Consider the following 24,299-nt stretch of genomic DNA (forward strand, 5'->3'; position numbering starts at 1 on the left):
GAAGGAGGAAGAAGCTGGCCCAGCCTGAGGACCAAGAAGTGCCAGCCACGTCCTGGGCTTGTGGGTGACCTCGACAATGTCGTTTAAGCCCCATCAACCCTGTGAAGCAGAGATTGTCACCCCCATCTGACACTTGAGGAAATGAAGACTCAGACAGGCTAATCAACTTGCCCAAGAGCACACGGAGGTAGTGGCAGGGGTAGGGTGTGCACATGGGCCCATCTGAGGTGTCCGTACTGGGCTGCATCCCATGGACGGGAGAGGATGGTCTGGGGAGAAAGTCTGAGCCCATGGCCCCTGCCCTGTCCCAACTGAGCTGGGATCCTCACTAAGGATTTGCAGACACGTAGGAGAGCTATTCCAGTTAGAAGGTCCTCACGTGTTTGCCAAACTAAGCACTGGCTGCAACCAACAGATATTCACGTTCCCCCTTCCACTGTCCACATGTTAGCTTTGGTTCGATACATCCACCTTGTAGACATGCATTTCAAAGGGAAAGTGTGTGTCTGGTCAGTGGGATCAACAGCCCAGCTTCAGGGTCCAAAGGGCTCTTGGCACCAGCCCGGTGGCCAGCTGTGTGAACTTGGAGGTGGCAGTTCGGACGTTCATTCACCAAGACTGACTTCGGCATTGATCGGTTTGCAGAAAGACTCCACAACTGTCAAGGAATGTTCACCAAGTTCACAGGCAAGGCAAAGGAGAGGCCAGGGGGGCCCTGAACGAGGAGCAGGGTGGGGTGGGTAATCCAGAGAAGGCGCACTGAACGGAGGTGGAGGGATGACCTGGAAGATGGGGTACAAGAGCAACAAAGGTCTAGGTCCTGGAGGAGAGTTAAGACTCACAGACTTAGAGAACGAACTTACAGTTACCAGGGGAGAAGGGTGGGGGAAGGGATAGTTAGGGAGTTTGGCATTGACATGTACACACGGCTATATTTAAAACGGATAACCAACAAGGACCTACTGTAGAGCACAGGGAACTCTGCTCAGTGTTACGTGGCAGCCTGGATGGGAGGAGAGTTTGGGGGAGAATGGATACATGTATATGCAGAGCTGAGTCCCTTTGCTGTGCACCTGAAACTATCACAACGTTGTTAATCAGCTATACTCCAATATAAAATAAAATGTAAAAAAAAAAAAAAAAAAAGATGACAAGGGAAAGCGCAGAGGGAAGTATCACGTGTGCCACTTACAGGCGGAGCTGAGGGGCCAGCTCAGGCCGCCTGACTCCAAACCTCGGGCTCTTCCTGGGTGGCCACTCAGCCCCCCTGCATGTTCTAGAAAGTGTCCGTGCCTTCCTAAACAGACCTACCAGCCTGGGAGGGAAGTCGGATGGAGGTGGCTTCCGATCGGAAGCAGAGTTCTCTGCAACACATTCTTTTTTATAGTTTCCATATTGTGTTGAACCGGTGGGGAGGGGAGAAGACAGTGGGCTGTCCAGAAAGTTGCCACGTGACCGTGGCCAGGACAGGATGCAGCTCGGGTCAGTGTGGAAGGCAGGGAAGGCGGCGGCAGTGGCAGAAGTAGGTCCTCCCCCGACCTACCGGGCCTGCTGGCCTTGGAGAAATGGCAGGGGAGGTAGTCACGGCAGGGGTGCTCCTTGTAAATGGTTTTTACTGTGAAATATATCACACAGGCACATTTTGAAACGTATCTCATGTACAGAAGAGCACGTAGAATGGATCCGAGCAGTTTAAAGAATTATCATAAAATGAACACTTGAGGATCCACACCCAAGTTTAAAAAAGATAACAGCATGTTCACCCCAATGTTCACAGCAGCACTATTTACAACAGCCAAGACACAGAAGCAACCTAAGTGTCCATCAGCAGATGAATGGATAAAGAAGATGTGCTACATTTACACAATGGAATACTACTCAGCCATAAAAAAGAATGAAATAATGCCATTTGCAGCAACATAGATTGACCTAGAGACTATCATACTCAGCGAAGTAAGTCAGGAGAAAGGCAAATGTCATATGATATCACTTATATGTGGAATCTAAAAAAATGATACAAATGAACTTATTTACAAAACAGAAACAGACTCACAGACATAGAAAACAAACTTATGGTTACCAAAGGGGAAAAGGGGGGAGGGATAAATTGGGAATTTGGGATTAATAGATATATACTACTATTTATAAAATAGATAAACAACGAGGACCTCCTGTACAGCACAGGGATCTGTATTTAATAGCTCGTAATAAACTATAATGGAAAAGAATCTGTAAAAGAATATATGTATAATGGAATCACTTTGCTGTACATCTGGAACTAACACAACATTGTAGATCAACTATACTTCAATTTTTAAAACATGGTTAAAAAAAAGAAAAAAATACCAGCATCTTACAGAAGAGTCCTGTGTTCCCCCCCATGGTATCATCCTCCTTCCCTTCAACAGAGGTAATGACCCTCCTGACTTCTATGTCAGCCGTTCTCCTGCTTTTCTTTATAAGTTGTACTACGTACGTATGGTCTCTAAACAGCACATTGTTCAGTTTTGAGAAAGTTTTGGGAAAGTGAGGAGCAAACACAAGCCCAGCCATGTGAAGAAAGGGCCACAGGGCCCCAGTAGGCAGAAGGCCCAGGAGGAGTTCAGATGAGGCAGAGCGTCTGCATCAGAGGCTGGCCTCAGCTTCCCCGATAACAACCCGATTACCTGGTGTCCTGGGAACTGGGCCAAGAGGCAGGCCGTTCTGCCAAAACATCAACTGCAGCAGAGAAACCCGGGCTAAGAGGCCCAAAGGGGCAGAGTAAGGCAGCTGGTGTCCTGAGAAAACCCCACTGCCTTCCCATTCTGCCTCTTTACCCATCGGTGATGGGGGGATCGGGCAGAGGTGATCCCACACACAGACATACCCCCAGAGCATTTCGGGTGGAGAAATGGGATGATTGAGCACATCAGTCCCAGCAGGCAGGACTAGGAGAGTGGAGGGGTTAATTGAGACCTTGAGCAGTAAACCCAGGTCACCCTGCATTCTTGGCAGGGGTGGGAGGGTTGTGATGCAGGATGAAGCACCCAGAGTAAGATCCTCAAGGGTGGGGGACTGAAAACTTCTAAGAACAAAGGTGTCTAATGTTTAACTGAGAGTCTTTGGATTAATTTCCTCCCATAAATATTTATTGAATACCTTCTATGAGCCAGGTACCCTCCACCCACCACTCAGTAAACTCTATTATATACACAAATGTCTTTTGAGACTGAGATTTTGTGTGACGTCACGGAGGGGCTGGGGCTTGTCTCTGGGTTTGAGGACCTGGGCGATCTGGGGGACCATCACACATGGGACTAAGCCAGCAGCAGCTTGGAGCTGGGTTGTGGAAAGCTACGAGAGCCCACAGCAACTTGGGGTGATCTTACCTAACCCACACCCTAACGTCTCATCTCTCACTCTCCCACCACCATCCATTGGTTCTCGTCACGCGTGTCTCTGGACTAGTTATCTTTCTGCGTGATCATCACCAACTCGAGTGCAGGGACCCAGCTCTTGCTTCTCTGTCCCCACCCTGTGCTTAGGACAAGTTTTCATCACAGTCAGTAGGTTAGAAAGAAGGTTTTGAAGCAGCAACCATGATCTGTTTCATCATGATGCAGCTTTGCTTCAAATGGGACGTTAATCAAGGACTAATCTCATCTGAAGAACAAGAAAGTAAACAGCAGACAGTTAACATTTTTCTCAGGGGGAAAAGAAACATTAGAGTGTGTATTTTTCCAGTCGTGCAGGCAATTAACTTCCTCAAATTGTCATTATGCAAATATTTAAAAAAGAAGAAAACTCATACTTAATGAGTGCCTATCGCATGCATTATATCTTTGATTCCTCCTGGATTTTAAAAAAAAAAGGATCACTCAAATCCTGCAGGGTGCTCAGCTCTGGGACGTTCTCTAGTTGTGACTGAGACTCGGGGAAGAAGAACCGTGGGCAGCACAAAATGCAACTTCTGCTCATGTCCAGGCCTCCTCCTGTTAGGAGGCAAGGCTGGGGCCACCGTGGGCCACTGTTAGCCGGTCTGTGCCACGGTCCCCTGTGCTACCACTGAGGAATGAGCAGGGCCAGGCCCAGAACGAGGGCCCTCCCTGCCCTCACCAGGATGGCTCCTTTTGGGAAACTGAAGCAGGGCATGAAGATTCAATGGGGGAAAACCCCTCAGGGTGGGCAAAAAATGAAATCCCCCAGCTCACCCGAGCATCAAACAAACAGAACCCCAATCAGAAGGTAAACAAACAAGAAATGTCACGCGCCACGTGAAATGTCTGCTTTTTCATAAAGCCCTGAGTCCAAACTGTGTTATATAGTAAGATGATTAATTCTCACGTCTCCCTCAAACTGCAGAATTTACCCAACAGCCATGACAATTCACATCCAGATTAATAAATGTCACACGGCTGCCTGATACGTATGAAGGAAGCTGGAAACAAACTTATGAGATTGGAATAATCCTCCTCGAAAAAATAGGGGCAAGTGACGAGAGGGCAGAGGGTCCTGTGGACAGGAATGGCTCTCAGAGCAGATGTGGCTTCTTGCAGGGACCCAGATGCCACCCCCAGGACTCAGGGACCCCTGTCAGGAATAGCATCAGATAGTTAATTATATCAACTCCAACACTTTGTGAAATTATGTATTCAATAGGTAATTAGCAAACAAGAATTACACCGCTCAACACCGCTCATTCCTTCTTCAAATTACACCTCTAATTCCTTCTTCAAATTCTGATTTTGGACCCTGGACTCAAAAAAAAAAGACTGAGGTCCTCGTAACAGTTGGAGTTTAGCCACTGAGGGAGTCAGCATTTCCTGGGGTGGAGGGAAAAAAAGAAACATAAAAAATTGCACTGGAAAGTGAAATTGGATTTAAAAAAAAATCAATGAAGTAACCAGGCTATTAAAATGGAAAATAAGTCTGATGTCATTCTGCAAAATAAAAGGGTTGAGTCACATGCAGAGCTACTTAATTAAGCACAGGAAGTAACAAGAGAGCTTGAGTGATTTTGCCCGTGAATGTCAGGATTTCAAAATGAGTGAGGCTTACTTAGGCCAACAGCGGTTCCTTCTAATCAGAGAGTTAAATCCGTTCTTTTGCCCTCGGGACATCTTGGTACATTTGAAGTTGAGGAAGAGCAAAAAGGAAGGTATTAAAAATGATCCAAAAGGCGCCCAAACAGGGAAAAAAGTGAGCTTTCTATTGTACTTCAGTTCCCCGAGACAGTGTGGGATGAAGACCACAGAGTAGGCACTGGGACCCTTTGGGACAGCAAGGCACTCCGGGCGGGGTTGGAGGAGGCTGCACCCACTTTCACAAGGTCAGAGGAAGGTGCCTGAAGGTCTTTCCAGGGTCCCTCGGATTGTAGGTTTTCACTTGCGCCTGTAGCAGCTGAGAGGGGCGGAGGCCAGGTTTGGGGTTTAAGAGGAGCGATGTGGGACTCGCAGGGAACTCTGAGGACATCTTCCATGGTCCATCTGAGCCAGTGTGGAGGTGGTTCACGAGGGGCCTGGCGCCTCCCTGCTTCCACCTGGCCGCTGTCAGCCCAGCCAGCGGGCAGGTCTGGGGGCGCCCCCAGCACAGCAGCAGCGTTGGAATGAATGCCCAGTGCCAACCCAGGGAAGCCCAAAGTGCTCGTGGGGCCCCGAGCCCCACGGGGAGGAGCTCCTGGGATGCCGGATCCCAAACTACAATAGACTCGACTAGAACCAGGGTCCGTCTCTGAGACGTGACGCTCACTGCATCACCCACACCCTCTCCTTCCCCGGTTATAAAGGCCGTTTCCTTCTGGCTGCTGGCATGAGTACAGTTCGCACCTAGAACTTCGGATGCCGGCTGGCTGGTGTACCTTCATTATTATCATTATTTTTTAATTTTGCTGGTAGTGCGAGACTGTGGAAACTTTAACCCCTAACTCCGACCTGGTTTGGGTCTGGGCTTGTTTGGAAGATCTCAGCACCCAAGCGGGGCATGGCTGCCAGCTGAGATTAAAGCTGAGGGGTCCTGGAGACACGAGGAACGGCCTCTTCTACCAGAAGTGTGGAGTCCTCTTCCCTTGGTCAGTAAGGCGGTCCGTTCTGAACAAGCTGGAGCTGAATTAGTAGGTAAAACCCCCAAACTGGCCACAGCCAGGTAGAGCCCTAAACCCTGAGGACAGGCCAACGCTTTCCCGATGCTAATCAGAGAGTTGAAAACGGGCAATGCTCAACCGACATCAGAAGTGATTTTCCCCCATGTGATATTTCTTTATTGCTTCATCCTGAAATTGACAAGGCAGCCCTGCATTTTCCCCTTAATCTTTCTAAATGTTTCTTCTTCTCCCCATCCCACTCTGAATAGGACTGCTCAACAAAAACACAGCAAATAAATATTTGGTGTTCACACTTTTTAACCAATTAGCCAGTTGAGAACCAGGTAAACTAATTGTATTCCTCTTTTGAGAGCTATCCTGAAGGTCATGCATTTATCCGATGCCAGCAGAGCATTGGGTTGTAATGCTGGGAGCTTTGGGAATAATAGGATATAATTATTACGGGCAGAAGTGGAGTGTGGCAGTTAAGTATATCCCCAGTAATATTGATAATTCTCACTTGAAGAATCTTTTCTAATGAGAAAGACCACTAGGGTCAGGGGTGTGGGTGGAGGGAGGTGGTAGCTTTGCATCCAAGGGAAATAGAGCACTGCCTGGGTTGGGGGTGTCCAACATGGCGGATTCATTTCCGTGTTGCTGTTTTCAGCCGTGTGACCCTGGCCTGCCCACTTCCCCTTTCTGAGCCTCAGTGCCCTCATCTGTCAATGGGACCAGTCACGGAACCTACTTTGTGGGTTGTAATGAGATTCCTGGGACAGTCCTGGGAAGAGTTTGGCATGGTCTCTAGGACAGAATATGTGCAGAACTCTTATTAGGAGCTGCCATATCAATATTTTGTTCTAATGCAGTTCTTGCTTTACATAGTGGGTTGAGAAGGCCAGAGAGGAAATATGAATCTAACTTTAATAGTCACTGGTGTAATCTGACCTGGTTTCATCTTTGCATGATTTCAAATATCAGAGAGAAAAGGGAGTATCAGTGCAAGAGAGAAAACATGAATTTAGGGCAGGCTAGAAACCACAGTAAAATGTTCCCGCAAATTGCAGCAAATGCCTCTCTAGGGGACAGGCCCAGGACGGTCTGACCCTGACTCGGGTGATGGCAGGGGGGCAGCAGGACCACCACAGGGTACCTTCCTCAGACCCTCTGCCTGGCATTCCCTGCCAGCCTCCACAGACCAGATGGCCAGAGCTGGGGGACCGGGGAATGTGCCTGGGGAGGCCTGCAGGGAGAGGGCTGGCATCCTGGGTCAGGCACTCAGGGCCTTCTAAGAATCCCATCCCCGAGGCCCACACCTCCCCACGTGCACAAAATCTCCTTCCCATGTGATAACACTGAGAGCCACCCTTCTGCTTGAAGTATGCACACCAAGCTTTGAACCAGCCTTGAATTCCAGTTACCTTTGCAAAGTTCATTGAGGTGAAACCTGGCTCTGCCTGGGGTCAAAGTTCAAATGTCATTTGAAGTGACAGTCAGTCACTGCGGGAAGGGACAGGAAAGGGAGAGACAACGTCTCAGGCCGCTGAGGCCATTCTCCACTGGGGTAACAGGTTCATTTCCCCGTTACCCACCCTCCATTCCTAATTCCCAGGAAGGCCTCTCCCCTGTCTAAGCAAATCCATCCTCCCCTCAGGTCCCAACACTGTCCCTACGTCTCCATCCATCCCTGTTCATATCCTGCTCGCTGTTCTCTCTGACCAAGAGGGACTGGGGTTTGAACCCCGGCTCTGCCGCTCACTGGCCCAGTGCCCTGCCCTGGGGAAGGGAGGTGTTTTGCCCATTTTTTCATCTGTCCATCGGGGACTATCTGAGGGTTGGCACGTCTCCTCAGATAACAGGCCTGGCACGGGCCTCCTGATCGACGACCTGGCCTGACCCCTCCTCTGGAACTCCTCCCCTTGTGATCTCAGCCCCTGGCTGCTGCTGTAGCAATACTGTGGGCAAACAAGCTCCCACACCGCACCCACCAGCCCCGGGCGCTGACTGCCGCTCTCTGCCAGCTGGGCCCTGACCCCTCTCCTGGCTCCCTGCCCCGCCTCTCACCTGGCACCAGTGCCAGAAGTGCAGCTTGCTGAGACCAGGAACAAGTTGCACTTGTCACTCGTTCCAGTTGAGTCATTTTCTATGTCCCAGTGGTCAGCTGCACGAGGAGAAGGGGGTGACATCCCCAGACTTCCACAGTCTCTGCCCAAGGGGTCCCTCCGTGCCTCTGCCCTGGGGAAGCATCACCCTGCCACTGACATGCCGGGAGCAGTCTCCTCGGCCTTGGCCTTGCGGGGGGAGGACTTGGGGCCACTGCCGCCAAGACTTTGAGAGTAAGGCAGCTGGGGCGTCACCTTTCTGTGGGAGAAAAGAGGGAGCTTAGGGTGTTCTGCCAAAGTAAAAAACCCATGAATTCTCCATCAGGCACCGCTACTCCAGATGCACAAACATACCCTGAGATTCCTAGAGAGGAGATACCTATAAAGCCTTGTATGGGTCCTGACCCTTGATTCTCAGTCCAGTGGGAACTGGATATTTATCTGGGAGGGCTATGATTTACTGTATGTACTGGGTTTCTGGCTCTTCTAGTGCAGTCCTACTTCCGGTTGGCCCCCCAGTCTCCTTTTGGGGATGACTCCTCCCCCCATCGTGTTTGGGGCAGGTGGGAGAATATTGTAGGTGTCACCTTCCACCATGGAAGTCTAGGAAGTAAAATCCTTTCTCTCCCTGCCCTTGGCCACTCCCAGAGGGGTGTGTGACCCAAGCAGGTCCTCACCCAGGGTGTGGCATCTGCAATAGTGAAGCAGGGACAGAGGGGCAGTGGGTCCAGCTGGGACCTGGGACAGACAGCCTCTTCTATGAGGCAAGGGCTGCGCTTGCTGCTTTCCCAGCCCTCTGGAAGCAGCCTGGGTTCCCCCACTCCCAAATTCCCTGAGCTTCCTTGTCAACTTCCCTTGCGTTCTTCTGTCTGAGCTGGCTGGACTCTATCTCTAGCAATGATGGAATCTTAACTAATACTGCCGGGGACACTGCCTGCAGTGAACTACCCTAAAACGCCACGGGGTTCGTGACAGTAGCCTGGGTGGGCATGTCATCAGGGAGCAAAATAAGAAGTTCTGGGCTGCAGGCATGCCAAATGCGTGTAGTCATTGCTAATAGAGGGTAGTCATTGCAAATATCTGTAATTGATGTCTCTCTCTTTTGGGAGAGCTTGTGTGTGTGTGTCAGTGTGTGTGTTTCTTTCTTACCAGTAAATTAATAAAATGTAGCTTCTTTTGTTGTCCTTCGTCCTCTAAAGGAGTGAAAATTTTATGCCAGGAGGACTTTCCCTACCTGGGAAACATCTGGTGCTCCAAAACACTCTAGTGGCCAGTACCTCTGGATTTTCCAGAAATGCACAAGGCCATTCCATTTTGCCTGAGGGATGTCTGCAATCACTACATCTGTTGGCATCCCAGGACAGGTCTCTGCAGAACTGAAAGCTCACCCTCAACCTAGTCCTGTGGACCCCAGGGGTGCCTTCGTAGCTGAGACAAGAGCCTGTCAATGGTGAGGAATGAAGCTCTGGGACAAAGGCCACTGCAAAGGCCAATGGTTCATCCCTCCATGTTCTTGATAACCTATGATGTGACACACATTTCTCTAAACGTTTCTTTTTTAAAAAGAGTACAGCTCCGTGGCATTAAGTACATCCACAGTGTTATGGAACCATCACCACTATCTATTTCCAAAACTTTTTCATCAACTTAAAACAGAAACTCTGTGCCCTTAAACTATAACCCACTCCCCGACACAGTCCTTCTTCCCCCAGCCGCTGGTAACCACCATTCTACTTTCTCTCTCTATGAACTTTCCTAGTCTAGGTACCCCTTCTAAGTGGAATCATATAACATGTGTCCTTTTGTGTCTGGCTCACTTTAATTAGCACAGTGTTTTTAAGGTTCGTTCATGGTGCCGTGTGGATCAGCACTGCATTCTTTTTTAAGGCTGAATAATATTCCACTGTAAGTATACACCACATATTATTTATCTAGTCATTTGTAAGTATACACCACATATTTATCTAGTCATTTGTTGATGGACATTTGTATTGTTTCCACCTTTTAGCTATTGTGAACAATGCTGCAATGAAGTATCTGTGTAAGCCCCTGTTTTCAATTCTTTGGGTTGTGTACCTAGGAGTGAAATTGCTGAGTCATGTGGTAATTCTATCTTTAGATTTTTGAGGAACCACCAAACTCTTTTCTGGAGCAGCTGCACCATTTTACATTCTCATCAGCAACGCACAAGAGTTTTAATTTCACCACATCTTCTCTGCTTTTATTATTATTTTTTATTGTTATTGCCATCCAAGTGGGTATATAGTATGTCCCTGTGGTTTTGATTTGCCTAATAATTCATTATTTGCCTAATAATAAATGATGTTGAGCATCTTTTCATATGCTTATTATCCAGTTGTATATCTTCTTTGGAGAAATGTCTATTTAAGTCTTTTGCACATTTTTTAATTAAGCTATTTGTCTTTTTGTTGTTGAGCTGTAAAAGTAATTTATATATTCTGGATATCAAGTCCTTATCAGATATATGATTTTCAAATATTTTCTCCCATTCTATAGATTGTCTTTTTACTTTCTTGATAATGCACAAAAGTTTTGAATTTTAATGAAGTCCAACTGAACTATTTTGTTCTTTTGTTGCTTATGGCTTTGGTGTTAAATCTAAGAATCCATTGCCAAATATGACACAATGAAGATTTACTCCTATTTTTCTTCTAAGAGTTTTATGGTTTTAGCTTTTTTATTAAGGTCACTGATCTATTTTGAGTTAATTTTTGTATGTGGTATGAGGTAAAAGTTCAACTTCATTCTCTTGCATGTGGAAATCCAGTTGTCCCAGCACCATCTGTCGAAGTGACTCTTCTTCCCCGCAGGATGGACTTGGCACTTGTCAAAAATTCAACTGGTCAAAGATGTATGGGTATATTTCTGGACTCTTGAGTCTATTGCATTGATCTGTATGCCTCCTCTTACACCAGTACCATATTGTTTGGATTACTGTAGCCTTGTCGTAAGTTTTGAAATCAGGAAGTGTAAATTCTCTGACTTCATTTTTCTTTTTCAAGTTTGTTTTGGATATTTGGGGGCCCTTGAGATTCCATGTGAATTTGAGAATAGGCTTCTTCATGTCTGAAAAAGGCTGCTGAAACTTTATAAGGATTGTATTGAATCTGTACATTGCTTTGGGTAGTATTGACATCTTGACCGTATTAAGTCTTCCTACTCATGAATGCAGGGTGTCTCTCCATTTATTTAGGTCTTCTTTAATTTCTTTCAGCAACCTCTAAACCTTTCTTGAGCCTGTTTGTGGCTATGACTTACATAACCTCTCAGAATAATGACAGCCATATGTTTCCCTTCCTCACTACACAAATTAGTGTTAAAGCCAATAGAAGATGCTGTCTCTTTCCATTTTTGCAGGCCCCCTTAATTTCAGTATTTTCAATTTTGGTAAGCAAATCCCAGTATGGGCTATCGATTGCTTTCATGACTTCCTTGATATTGTCAGTACATACATGCCCTCTGAGTCACCATCTCCATAGATTAAAAATTCTCACACTTTTTGGTGTCTCCTCACACCCAAGTTTTATCAGTTGCCCTTCTCCTAGTTTCTGTTATATTTCTGACCCAATAAGCAAACTTAAATCCAACCAAGTTGTGTTCTGCTCAACCTGTGTTAACATTTGGGTGGGACAGAACAAAATGTCCAGTGTATTGAAGAAGAAAACCATAATCCTTCATTCCCTGAGACCCATTCAAAAATTGAATGAATTCAAAAATGAAGTGTTGACCATATATCCAGGTGTCATGGCAAGAGGTACTGGGAACACATAGCCTTGACCCCTGGGGTATCACAGGGTGAAGAGCCACAGAACAAGTGGGGAAACCCAAGGAAGCAGAGAGGATTTCCAGCTGGGGGTTTAGGGGAGACCCCATTGTGGAGGAACCATCCTAATTGGGGCATCAGGGAAGGGGGGTGCTTAGACTCAGAATTAATTGAATGCCATCAGAAAGCAGAGCTGAATTTTCATGAACAGCAGGAGGAATGTGAAACTTCTGAAAATTAATGCTAAATTTTAGATGTATTAGAATATGTGCATTTTTATGGGGGAAAAAATCCATGGTTTTCATTAGATTCTCAAAAACATAGGTCAGGCTCAAGAAAGATCCTTCCTAATGAGGGCTCATTTCACACTTGCTGCTAGAAAGCTCGGCGTGGGTGTGGGGAGTTATGTATATGGGTCAGAGGTTAATGCATCCAGTGGCACCTAACCTAGATTCAAGGTGCCTTCAACGTCCTAAAATTGTGTCTTTGTTTTATGTTTTTATTTGTGTGCATTTTCGGGAGATGGTCAGAAGTCACGACCGTAATAACTAAGCACTGGGGGCTCTTAGAAGGCAGATTCTCCCAGCGAGGAGACACGACAGATGCAACCCCAGAGTGAGAGGCAGACGAGCGGGCAGGCCCGGGCAGGACAGGGAGTAGGAGGCTTTAGGTATCAGGGAGCTGGACTGAGGCCCTGGGTGCAGAGGGACCAGGTGGAGAAACCCAGAATTTGAGAGACGGACAAAAGAAAAAGAATTCAAATCGGGGAGCTTTGGATTCAACTTTCAGAGCTAGGGCAAAAGCTTCCTTCTGATGGGCCTTGTCTGAAGCCCAGCCTTGATGACGATCACCTGACCCTCAGCCCCGGAGCCTCTTCCAGGGGCTCCTGAGAGCACCAGCCTCCCACTTCCTGGGTTCTCCCTCCAGAACAGCGACCGCCCCCGGAGCAGCTTTGGGCCCAGAGAGGGTCTGACACGTAACAGATACTCTGAGTGGCTGCACCTGGCCCCCTCGCACTCCCAAAGGCCGAGGACCCTCTCGTTCTCAGAAGGCGACCCTCTGGAGGACTGGCCTGTCACACGGATCACAGGGACTATGGCACTGACACCCTCCTCTGTGTGTGTATGTGAGAGCTAAGCTGTGCCAAACGTCCCCCTGTAACTTTGGCCATGACGACACCCGGTCAGAGCTCTCCGGGGCTGGGATCACCCTGACCTTCCGAATGCAGAAGCTCAAACTCCTGCCGCTCTCAGCTCTGCATTGTGATGGGCCTGGGAGAGTGGGGACCCTGCTACTTGACCCTGTGTCTTATTTCCAAAGCAGGTGGCGGGACTGTCGGCAGGGCAGGGTCAGAGGAAGCCCTGACAGTGAGTTCAAAACACTCGCTTTGTTTCCTGGCTGAGAGTTCCCTTTTTGCAGTCACAAGGGGCCCTGTGAATGTAGCAGGAGGAACTGCAGGGGTGGGAGCCGACCCGAGCCGGTGGAGGGAAGGAGAGCCTCCGACCCCTGCCCCCTGATGGCACACGGGCTGGTCCAGGGCTCAAGGGCACACAGCCTTGACCTCTGCCTGCCCAAAGAACCAGCTGTTTCTATTTCGGCCAACTTGGTTGAAGAATATGACAATTCACTCCTGACCAGCAGCATTCCACCAAAATCATAAAACAAACATGCCATCGTGTTTTACCAGGGACGAGCCACTCTCTTGTTTTTTCTGCTCCAACTCCTGGGACGCATCTGTTGGCTGCTGACTCACCCTGCAGGTGACGTGCCGCCCACCCCACGTGTGTGAGCTCCTCGGCCATTTGCAGCCTGTGCTTCCCCATGAGTCAGGGAGAATTGCGACATTCCTGAGCAGATGTTACAGAGGTGACGCGGTGGCCACAGGGTGGGTACCGAGGATGAGATCCGAATCTTGGGAGAGGAGAATTCACACTCAGGTTTATTTTGAATCAGCTGAGTCATGGCTGCTTCGAGGACACGGCTCAGCTGTTGACACCAACAGCAAACCTCGAACCTGGGGACTTTTGTCTGGGGAAAATTCAAAAGTTTCTAGAAAATGTGATTTCTAGTAGAACTAGATCATTTTACTTTTTTGATGAAAACGTACTTTTCTATAAAAATTTCAAGATGTTTAAATGTAGAAAAATTAATTTTTCACTCCTGCTAAACAAACCGTGGTTCATATATTTAAACATTTAAAATCTACCTGCAAATTACAGTTTGCTCTAAATTCGGTACAGAAGGGAGGGGTGGGTACAGGAGAACAGGGAAGACCCTGGGGTGAGAGATTTCACAGCTCACGCAAAATGTGATCAAGGTATCTTTTCTTTTCCTGTCTACAGTGACGTTGACATTTGCAGTTTGGTGGGTGGGCTGTTTGGTTTGGGGATAGAACCTCTTCCGGAAATCTCAAAGGAGTCAAATTGAGCATCTCTCTCTCTCTCTTTTTTTTAAGATTTATTTTATTATTTATTTATTTACTTGATTTATTTTTGGCTGCATTGGGTCTTAGTTGCGGCGCGAGAGATCTTTCGATGCAGCGCACGGGCTCTTCGTTGTGGCACACGGGCTTCTCTCTAGTTGTGGCGGTGGGTTTTCTCTCTCTAGTTGAGGCGCGCGAGGTCAGTAGTTGTGGCACGTGGGCTTAGCTGCCCCGCGGCACGTTGGATCTTAGTTCCTCGACCAGGGATCGAACCCGAGTGCCCTGCATTAGAAGGCAGATTATTTACCACTGGACCACCAGGGAAGTCCCTGAGCATCTCTTGAGATGCTTTTCTGTTCCCTGAAGCATCTTTGCTTCTTCTGGCTTGAGGGGGAGCGGGGTGGGCGGGGAGGTCCTCAGCCATGCTGAGTCCTCTCGAGTCCTGGGTGGCCGGGTTGTGCCGTCAGGGTGGCGTGATGGGTCTGTGGGGACAGCTGGAGTGGATTTCCTAAGCTCTGCCTGGTGCAGGGGGCTCCGCAGATGTGAGCTGAGGCGGAAGGTGGGCTCACTTTGGGCTGTGCACCCATCCAATGCCCAGGCAGGAGGGCCCCACTGGGAACCAAGACCCCCAGAGCCCGCCCCTTCTGGGGGTGCCCTGGGGGAGCTTGAGCCGCACCAGCGGGTGGAGAAGTCGGGTGGCAGAGAAGCAGGTGGACCATCTCCTGTCTCCATCTGTCCTTAGACCCCCCAGCCAGGTGGAGGCCTCACCGCATCCTTCAGATGAGGCCCGAGCCACGGCTCCCTCCTCTCTGACTCCTCAGATGGATGAACCCTCACACCCTCTGTCTCCCAGTCACTTATCTAACCCTTTGGTCTGCCGATATGTCTCTTCCCTCCTCCCCCCAAACAGATGTGACTTTAACACACGTTGCAGCGGGGAGTGGGGGGCTGTTTAGGGCATGAGGGGAACACGAGCCAGAATCACCGCGGCTTCTACAAGACCCACCCCGCAAACCCAGGTCTACGTCCCCAGGAAAACCCTTCCCAGACCCCTTTATGCAATACTTCCCCTGAAGGCCCTGGCCTCCCCTCTTAGCCTGGACCCTCCCTAGAAGACAGCTTCTGAAGCCTCCCCCCTGGACAACATTCCACACCCCCCAGCCCACCCTTGCTGCTAAGTTTTTATTCCGTGATGCCCCTAGATGGTCACCGGAAGGCAGACGGCAGAAGCAGCCGAAGGCCTCATCACAGCCTCGGCCTTGTCTCCTGCCTGGACCCATGTCCCCTGTGCCCTCTGTCCTGCTCTCCCTCCTCCCAGCTTCCCATTTCTTTCTGCCTCTCCCTCCCCTCCTCCCTTCCCTTCCCTCCCTCTTTCTTCTTTCCTTCAAGCATCGCTTTCTCAGCCTTGACCCACCCTAGGACCCAGAGCCTGAAGAGTCCTGAAAGCTGCGGCCCTTATACCTCCCGAGCTCCCCCGGCTCCTTTCTTTCTCCCAGATGCCCAGGGCTGCTTTTCTGGCTTTGGGGAATCGATGACCACTTATTCTGAGCTTTGTGATTCGCCTGCTCCAGCCAGCCCAGGCCGGGGAACCAGCTCCCGCCTTCCGGGCTCCCCCTTCGGTGCTGTCCCTGGGACAGTCACAGGCCCGCTCCCTGAGGGAGGATATAACAGAGGTACTTGGTCTTTGTCACAGCCCCGGCCTCCGCCTCTGGTCCCTGGGGGCACCACCCCAGCTCCTTCCCCCATCCCGGGGCAACATCCTCTGATCACCGCCCCCAGCACCTCCCTCCCTGGAGCCCGCTGGACCATCATGGCGGCCTGGCCTGGCCCCCCTCCCACGTACACGCCTGGAATTTCCAAAGCCCCTCTGACTAGGTGGCCTCCTTCCCAACACAAGGATGCTTCCCTGGAGAGTTCTGTCACATAAATTCTTCCAAGAATTCGTTGCCAGGGAAAAAAAAAAGTTCCCTGAAGAACTGGTGTGTTTTCTTTTATTAGACAATAAGGGCTGCATACCATTCTGTTTTCCTTGCTTTTTCCCTTTCCTTACCAGGAAGTTCAGAGCTGCACTCGTGCTGATTACTGATGCAATCATCAACCCCTTTGCAGTTCTCTTCCTGCTGCCATTTGTCTAGTCTATTCTTGGACCTGTGTCCCCGTGTGCTCACCGTGAGTCAAGGGCAAGCCGGGGACTGCAGGTAGGCTGTCCAGGCCGCCCTGTGGTCTTGACACCTGCCCTGCCTTTGTCCCTCACCCGGTCCTGGAGGTTCTTCAGGCATTCCTACCCACTTCAGAGTGCCCTCCTTGTATTGGATTTGGGGGTCCTGCCCTCCCCAGACTCTGGCCTTGGGGTCATGGCGCCATCCAGAACCATCCTTGACCCTCCATTCCCATGAAGTGGGAGCTTTCCAAAGACACAGAAGGCGTGGTGCCTGGACGATGGTGCCCCGAAGCCTGCAGAGGGTTCTGGCCAGTGGACTGAGCTGCCCCTCTCATTCTCGGTCAGTTCCCACTCTGCCCCCCATTCTGGGCCAACAAGAAGGAGAAGGTGGTAAAGGGGGAATTTGGGTCTCATAAGTGGGCGGAGGGGATCTTGGCAAAGAGAGAGGTCGGTGACCGTCAGATCAACGCCAGCGAGTACAGCCGCCCCTGGAAGTGGCTCTTAACCCATCCCTGGGAAAAATCTTCATCCCAGCGGGTCCAGGCGGAGTCTTGAGTGAATGCTGACAGATTCCCCTCACCAGGCCCCAGAATCAACGGTTTGGAGGTACTTCTGCAACTTCCTTCTGTCTTCCCAGACTTCTAAACAGAACAATAAACAGGACAGACACTTGCAGTCAGCAGGGAACGATTTCTTTTGGGCGAGGAAGCTCAGCCTTTCCCCAAGCCCCAAGGCAGACCAAAGGCTCTCCCTCCCCTTGCGGAGAAAGGCTGCTTCCCGTCAGCTTTGATTATTTTCTTCAGCAGGACCGCGTGCAGTTACAGTGGAAGCTTCACCCCAAATGATAACTGGACATGAAAACCACTCTATCTGGGCTTATTCATCTGCACACCCCAAGGAAACGGGAGATGTAAAATCATTTTAAATCTTAGTGTACGTATGGCATTAGAGCCACTAACAGAACCAGAAAAGGGCTTCAAGTGAACTGCAAAGTTTACGACCTGAGCCTGTGGCCTCCACCAGCTCCATCAAATCTGAGACGGACAGACATGCTTCAGGTCTCCAGACATCACGCCATCTCACTGATTTGTTGGGTAAGAGTGTGAGTTGGGTAAAGAGTCATCCTTAATTCCAGACTTGGCTTCGAACCGCTCATAGGATTAAAGCCTCCATTGTCTGCAGCCCTGAGCCTCAACTGCAGCAACTGCCAATCGGCCCACTGTCAGCTACACGGAAGGACAGGCCCAGTCACCAAATGGACCAGCATCTGAAACCATCTTATAAATAAACACGGGGGATAAGGCTCGTGTGCACACGTTTGCTGAGCGCGGGATCTCTCCGCTGGGAGGCGATGGCGCTTCCCCACCCTCCCCAGCTCCTCCACCCCCATCAGTGGCTGGAAAGCTTTGAAAGGTGCAAGAGGCGACCCATCAGGAGTGCCCTGTATGCCATTGCCCCACCCAAGAGAGAGCTCCAGGCACAGGGGATAGGCTGAGAATTGACTCGTGCTCTGCTTTTGCTTGTCTGCCTTTCCAGGGATACTTCTGGCCCAAATCAGGAACAGAATTTGGGAGGAGGCCTGCCTCTTCCCGGACTGCCCTGCCACCCTTAGTCCTTTGGCCCCTGCCCTGAATTCTTTCCAGATCCTTGCAGAGGCCAGGCTCTGGCCCATGCTCCAGCTGGGACTCATTTCCTCCACCTTGGCCTGTGGATTAGTCACGGGTCAGCAGAGGAACAGAACCAACAGGACATACAGAGACATATACAAGAGGAGGTTTATTCTACCATATGATTGGCTCACATGTTACAGAGGTTGAAAAGTCCCATGATCAGTGGTCCACCAGCTGAAGGACCAAGAGGGCTGGCGGCGTAATTCAGCCCAAGTCCAAAGGCCTGAGGACTGGGGCGGGGGGAGCGGGGGGGGCGGGGGTTGATGGTTAAGTCCTGATCTGAGTTTGAGAGGCCGAGAACCAGGAGTGATGTCTGCGGGCAGCAGAAGACGGATGTCTCAGCTCAAGCAGAGAGAGAGTGAGTTCACCCTTCCTCTGCCTTTTTGTTCTATTCGGGTGCCTTGGGGTGGGGGGGATAATGCCCGCCCACGCTGGAGAGGACCTCTGCTTTACTCAGTCTACTGGTTCAAACGCTAGTCTCTTCCGGAAACGCCCTAACAGGCATCCCCAGAGACGTTTCGCCTGCTATCTGGGCATCCCCTAGCCCAGTCAAACTGCTGCATCAAATTAACACCACAGCCTATCTCCTCCTTCCTTCCTCCCGTCCCAGGCTGCAGGGCTTCTCCTGTCCCCCCAGGACTATGATAGGGCCCCCTCAGTGCTCCCGTGGTCTCTGTCCTCCCCACCCCCATCGCTGTGGTGTGGTTCTCTCCTTGTGGGTCTTCCCTGGGCAGGACCAAGTCAGTCTGAGTCACTGATACATCCCTGGTGCCCCTTAGAGGGTCTGGCAATAGTGGACTCTCAAAAGTAATGCATGAAAGAACCTTTGTTTACTGAATATGGGCCTCCGACTGGACAGAGTCAATAGTTCACTTTGGAGCGGCTGGCAGGCAGAGTCCAGTGCCCCGGGGAGGGTGGGTCCTCCACATCCAGGGAGCTGTCGTCAGTTCTAACACTTGGGACTCTTGGGGCGGGGGGTAGGGGTCTGTTTCCGTGAAGCAGCTTGGGTTCTAGGAAAACCAGAAACACGTGGACGGAATGTGATGGGCTCATTCATTTTCCAGGTTGGAGTTGTCTAGGCAGCTGGACGGATATTCTGCCACCTACACAAAGGCAGAAGCTCCAGGCATCCCGACTCTGCAGTCTCTGTGGACCCCTAGGATTTGGCCCCCTGTTTCCCAGCACCCAGCACAGTGCCTGACCCAGGGTAGCTGCTCAACAATGGTTGGCTGAATGAGTGTAGGAAGAAAAGAATGGGCTTACGGACAAAGAAATTTTTTCTTGGAAAACTGATAACGTAGCCCCAGCTGTGTATCTGGAGACCTTTATACTTAAATTGGAAGAAAAAAAAAAAAAAAACACCTCTTTTTAAATATATTCAAAGATAATTGCCCACGTCCAGGGTTCACTATCCCACATGAATACATGGAAACACTAAACAGCATCTTCACTTAAATGCCCATCAGGATGAGAAGGGTCCATATAACGAAATACCTACCACCTGGCAATGAAAATGAGCCACATCCACGGGTAGCAACAAAGATGGAATCAACAACATGGAGAGAAGAAAGAGGACTGCAGAATCCCTCCATTTATGTTAATGTGTAAAACCTAGTAAACAATGGGGGGGTGTGGTGGGGCATCCAAATGCATCTTCTTTAAAAAGATCTGAAGCCAATATAATAAAATGCTGTCATCTACTGTGTGTTAAATGCTGTCACTATTAAATCACTATTCATGTATTTTTATATTGCTCTCTGAAGTTTTTTGTATATTTGAAAGGTCCATAATTTTTGGAAGCAACACTTTTCTCGATTTATCAGAAATAATTTAAGAACCAAGTGGTTTCTTCGCTTAGCCTTTGCTATGGAACCGAGCAGAGTTATTTAGAGTTATTTTATTTGGATAGTGCAAAAATCAGCCTCGGGAACAAGGATTTTTTTTCTTTGAATTAAATTCTCTCAGTTTCCTGACTCCCCAAATCAGCCTACCCCTAACCAGTCAGGCTGCCCCTTAACCAATGCAAGTCCTTAATGGAACACAGCAGTCTCCCCTGCTATGAACACCCCACCTCTCACTCCTCCTTGATCCTCCCCCTTGCCTCCTACTCAGCCTTGCTCAGACATCTGGGGTCTCCCATGGCCATGTCCAAATCATCAAACAATCTTTCACTTAATGATAATAATTGAGATATCTACGCACTAGAAGCGAGCGATGATTTTTAAATTTCAAGATGCATCAGAATCACCTAGAGCTTGTTAAAACAGATTCCCAGGCTCTACCCCCAGAACTTCTGATTCAGCAGGTCTGGGACAGAACCTGAGAATTTGCATTTCTAACAAGTGCCCAGGTGATGCTGGCACTGCTAGCCCAGGTACCACACTCTGAGAAGCGCTGTACTGGAGGATGCTGGAATCACATCTCTGCCTCATTCTGTGCTGCACACGCTCATGACGGTGAATGACACGTCTCCTGTGAACCGGTCTGTCCCTTCCTGGTGCCCTCTGCCCCCAAATTTCATCATTACAACAATATCTGGCATCAATCTTTATCTTCATCCCTCTCAGCACAGAACAGATCTAATCTTGTTTATTTCCACTTAGTCTGGACCAAGCCAACTCTCGACCAGAAGAGAACATTCAAGACTAAGTAAACATTATGGTGTGAAGAATGAAGAGAAGAATGGGAAAGGAGATGAAAGGCCAAAGAAATGATAAGAAAGGAAAGAAGGAGAAAAACAAGGCCAGAGATTGGGAAATAGAAGAGAGTTGATGTTTTCCATTCCCACCGATGGTGACCCTGGAGCTAACAGATGTCCTGCTTCTCAGCCAGCAGAGAAAGAGCAGAGGGGCCATTTTTCATTCCTGTGTGCAAATAATCACCTCTAACAACAATAAGAAATCATCAGCATCAGAGAAGGATAGTTTATGACAGGCAGGAATTCCCCCTTTTGAAAACTCGCAAATACAGAGGTCTGTTGTCATCGTCTTTTGTGACGCCTTCGGATGTCCTCAGGACCTGCCCACATTCTCCTGGAGGCCCACAGTCCCAGAGTCAGCCCCACAGCAACCTGGGCCCCCAGGGCCTGTGTCCGCAAGAGCCCACATCCAGACACCCACGGAAGCAGGATGAGAAAGTGAGTTGACATTTTGCACTCTCAGGGGCTTTGGGCTTAAACACATCCATCCTTGAGTGGGGAAACATATCCATGGCAAACAGTACAAGGTGGGTGTGGAGGAGATGGGTGGGGCGGGGGTGGGGCTTGGGCCTTTACCAAGGTCAATGCTGGGAGAGGGGGAGGAAGGAGCCATCCATTCCAGAATTCCCCTCCCTCCCAAGTGCATGGGAACCCCCGGTCCCGCTCCCCCAGATTCTCAGGTGCAGTCGGCCAACCCTGCATATTCGCGAATACGGAACTCGTGGATACGGAGGGCCGACTGTACTACGCCACTTAATATAACGGATTTGAGCATCCCCGTATTTTTGTATCCACAGGGGGAGGGGGGGCGGTCCTGGGAATAATGCCCTGTGGATACCGAGGGACCACTCTGATTGGCCTGGAGTGGAGTCTGGCTGCCAAAAATGTCCCCAGGTGACCCTGAAAGGCAGACTTGAGTCTCACGGTTCTAGAGTTGAGTCCAGCCCATCACCCTCCCCCTGTAGGAAAGGAAACTGAGTCTCAGAGAGGCTAAGTGACCTACCTCAGGTCACATAACAAGTTAGAAGCAGAAGAAGGGTGAGAACACCGATATCCTGACGAATGTCCTCAAGTCGGGAGAAAATAAGTCTTCTACGAGCTGGAGGTTAGAGCTAGTCGGCTATCCTCTCCCGTGTCAGCCTCCACCGGGAGGACTGCCCCCGACAGTCACCTAGGGACATGTAGGGAATAAACCTCAGAGCTAGACAGGAACAGAATCCAAGTCTCCTGTGTACACTTCCCTGTGGGGCTCTGTCCACACGCTGCTGAAAGGAGCCCGGAATGTTCCTATCCTGTCAACTGGGCTCCTGGGAGGCCTGATGCCTTCAGGCTGCTGGCTGTTGAGCCCTCTGCAGGAAGTTACACTGTGTTTGGCCAGTGCCTGGGACACGGGATTCCTCCCTCTTGTATCTTTTTTTTTTTTAACATCTTTATTGGAGTATACCTCTTGTATCTTTTTTTCTTTTTTTTTTTTTTGGCCGCCCCATGCGGCTTGCGGGATCTTAGTTCCCCAACCAGGGATTGAACCCATGTCCCTGGCAATGAAAGCACGGAGTCCTAACCATTGGACCCCCAGGGAATTCCCACCTCATGGTATCTTTACCCCTCAGAGGGAGCGTGTGTGTCACTTTAGATGGTGGCATGGAAAAGTGACACAGAGGGGCATAAGCAAGAGTAGGAAATGAATCAGGAACAGAAAAATAGTGCAGGGCAACTGTGGTTTACTGAGTGTCCTCCCTGTCAGGCACTGAGCTTTCAGCATATGATCCCGGACAGCTCGTGAAAACCCTCTGGCAGGCAGCCCGCTAGACAGACGTGGCCATGAGCCAGCGCAGGCACTGCTGGGGAGGTGGGAGCTAGAAGGCCAGGCCTTACTTGCATTTGATTTGCTGAGCACGTCAAGGCAGACCTGGACCAAAGCAGGCTGGGAAACTCCCAAGATGCCGGAGAACAAGGCAGGTTTTCCAAAAGTAGGAGGCGCCATTGCCCCCATTTTGCAGGATGACCCTCATAGCTTAGAAAAGAGCAAACTGAGGTGACTGGACACTATGTCCTGGGTGAGTCTGTCTGTCCACTCTGAGCAACCCCAGTAACTGGAAAGAAAAGGAAACTGTGAGGGCAGAACGCCAGCTGGTTGAAGCCCTACTTTTCTCATCTGTCCACGGGCTGATGTAGGATTAGGTGAGAATAACACAACCCAGCTTCCTGGGCTGGCGTTCAGCACGCAGCGAGCGGTCCACAGACAGTAGCTATTGCCATGGGTCCTGGTTGTATTATGAGCGTCTAGAGACTGCTTTTCCTTCCTTTAGTCTCTTAAACAATCACACTAAACCCTGGAAACAGAAGCAGAAATGGAGTGGATGAGAGCCGATCAGAATCCTGCGATGTCATTTTCATGAAGATGCAGCCAAATGTCATCCCCGGAACAGCTTCTCATCCACGCCAATGAGTTGTTTTGCTACGTCTTTGTCTTTTAAACACTTCACTGGTTCCACTGGAGCCTTTATAGGAGGGCCCACAGGGCCTGTTACTAAGGACACCACCTACTCTGTCTTATTGAATATCAGGATTAAGTGGCTGGAATCAGCGTGTGCCCCTCGGACACCTCCCACAGGGTCAGTGTGGGGTGGCAGGAGAAACTGCCCAGTTCATTCATCACCTACTCACTCATTCATTCATTCATTCATTTACTGAACACCACCTCCGTACCAGGCACTGATTCAGGTGCTAGGATACTGTGACATCAACACAAAGGAAGAATAACATGCTAGTGAGGGGAACAGATTACAGACAAGAAACCGTCAGGGGCGCTGATGAAGGTTAGGCAGGGTGCAAGGCGGAGAGCGATGGTGTGGGATGGGAAGCCTGTCTGGAGAGTGACCGCGGAGAGCTAAGGGGTCAGAGGGCCAGGGACACCTGGCTGAGCACTCCAGGCAGAGGGAGAGGCAAAGACAAGGCTCCAAGGCAGGGGCCCCCTCGTTAGTCAGCGTGGCTCTCAGCAATTCACTAACCAAATGTAATGTTGCCAGCCTGAATGCAGTTCACCCTCCCAGCCCTCTAGGGTGGGCAGACCCTTGTCACATTTACGGGGCCTTCGTTTTCTGTACCTCCTCCCCTTCCCTCCAGCCCTGCCCCGTCCCCCATGACACAAAGCAGAGGTGACATAGGAAGCACTTGGGCCCAGGAGCCCCCCATCTCCCAACGCTGGCTGCTCTGCTTGGAACCATTAGACAGTGGGGAGTAGCCTTCTCTTTCCTCATCTGTAAAATGGGGATGATCCCTGCTTCACAGGGTTGTTCAGAGATTCACAGGAGACACGGCAGAGAAGACACCGTGTAAGATGTGAGGAACCACCCAAGCCCAGCACAGCTGGAATTGGGGCAGCGCGGAAAACTGTAACCTTT

Source organism: Balaenoptera borealis (assembly GCF_965194805.1).
Source record: "Balaenoptera borealis genome assembly, chromosome: 15".
NCBI classification, from domain to species: domain Eukaryota; kingdom Metazoa; phylum Chordata; class Mammalia; order Artiodactyla; family Balaenopteridae; genus Balaenoptera; species Balaenoptera borealis.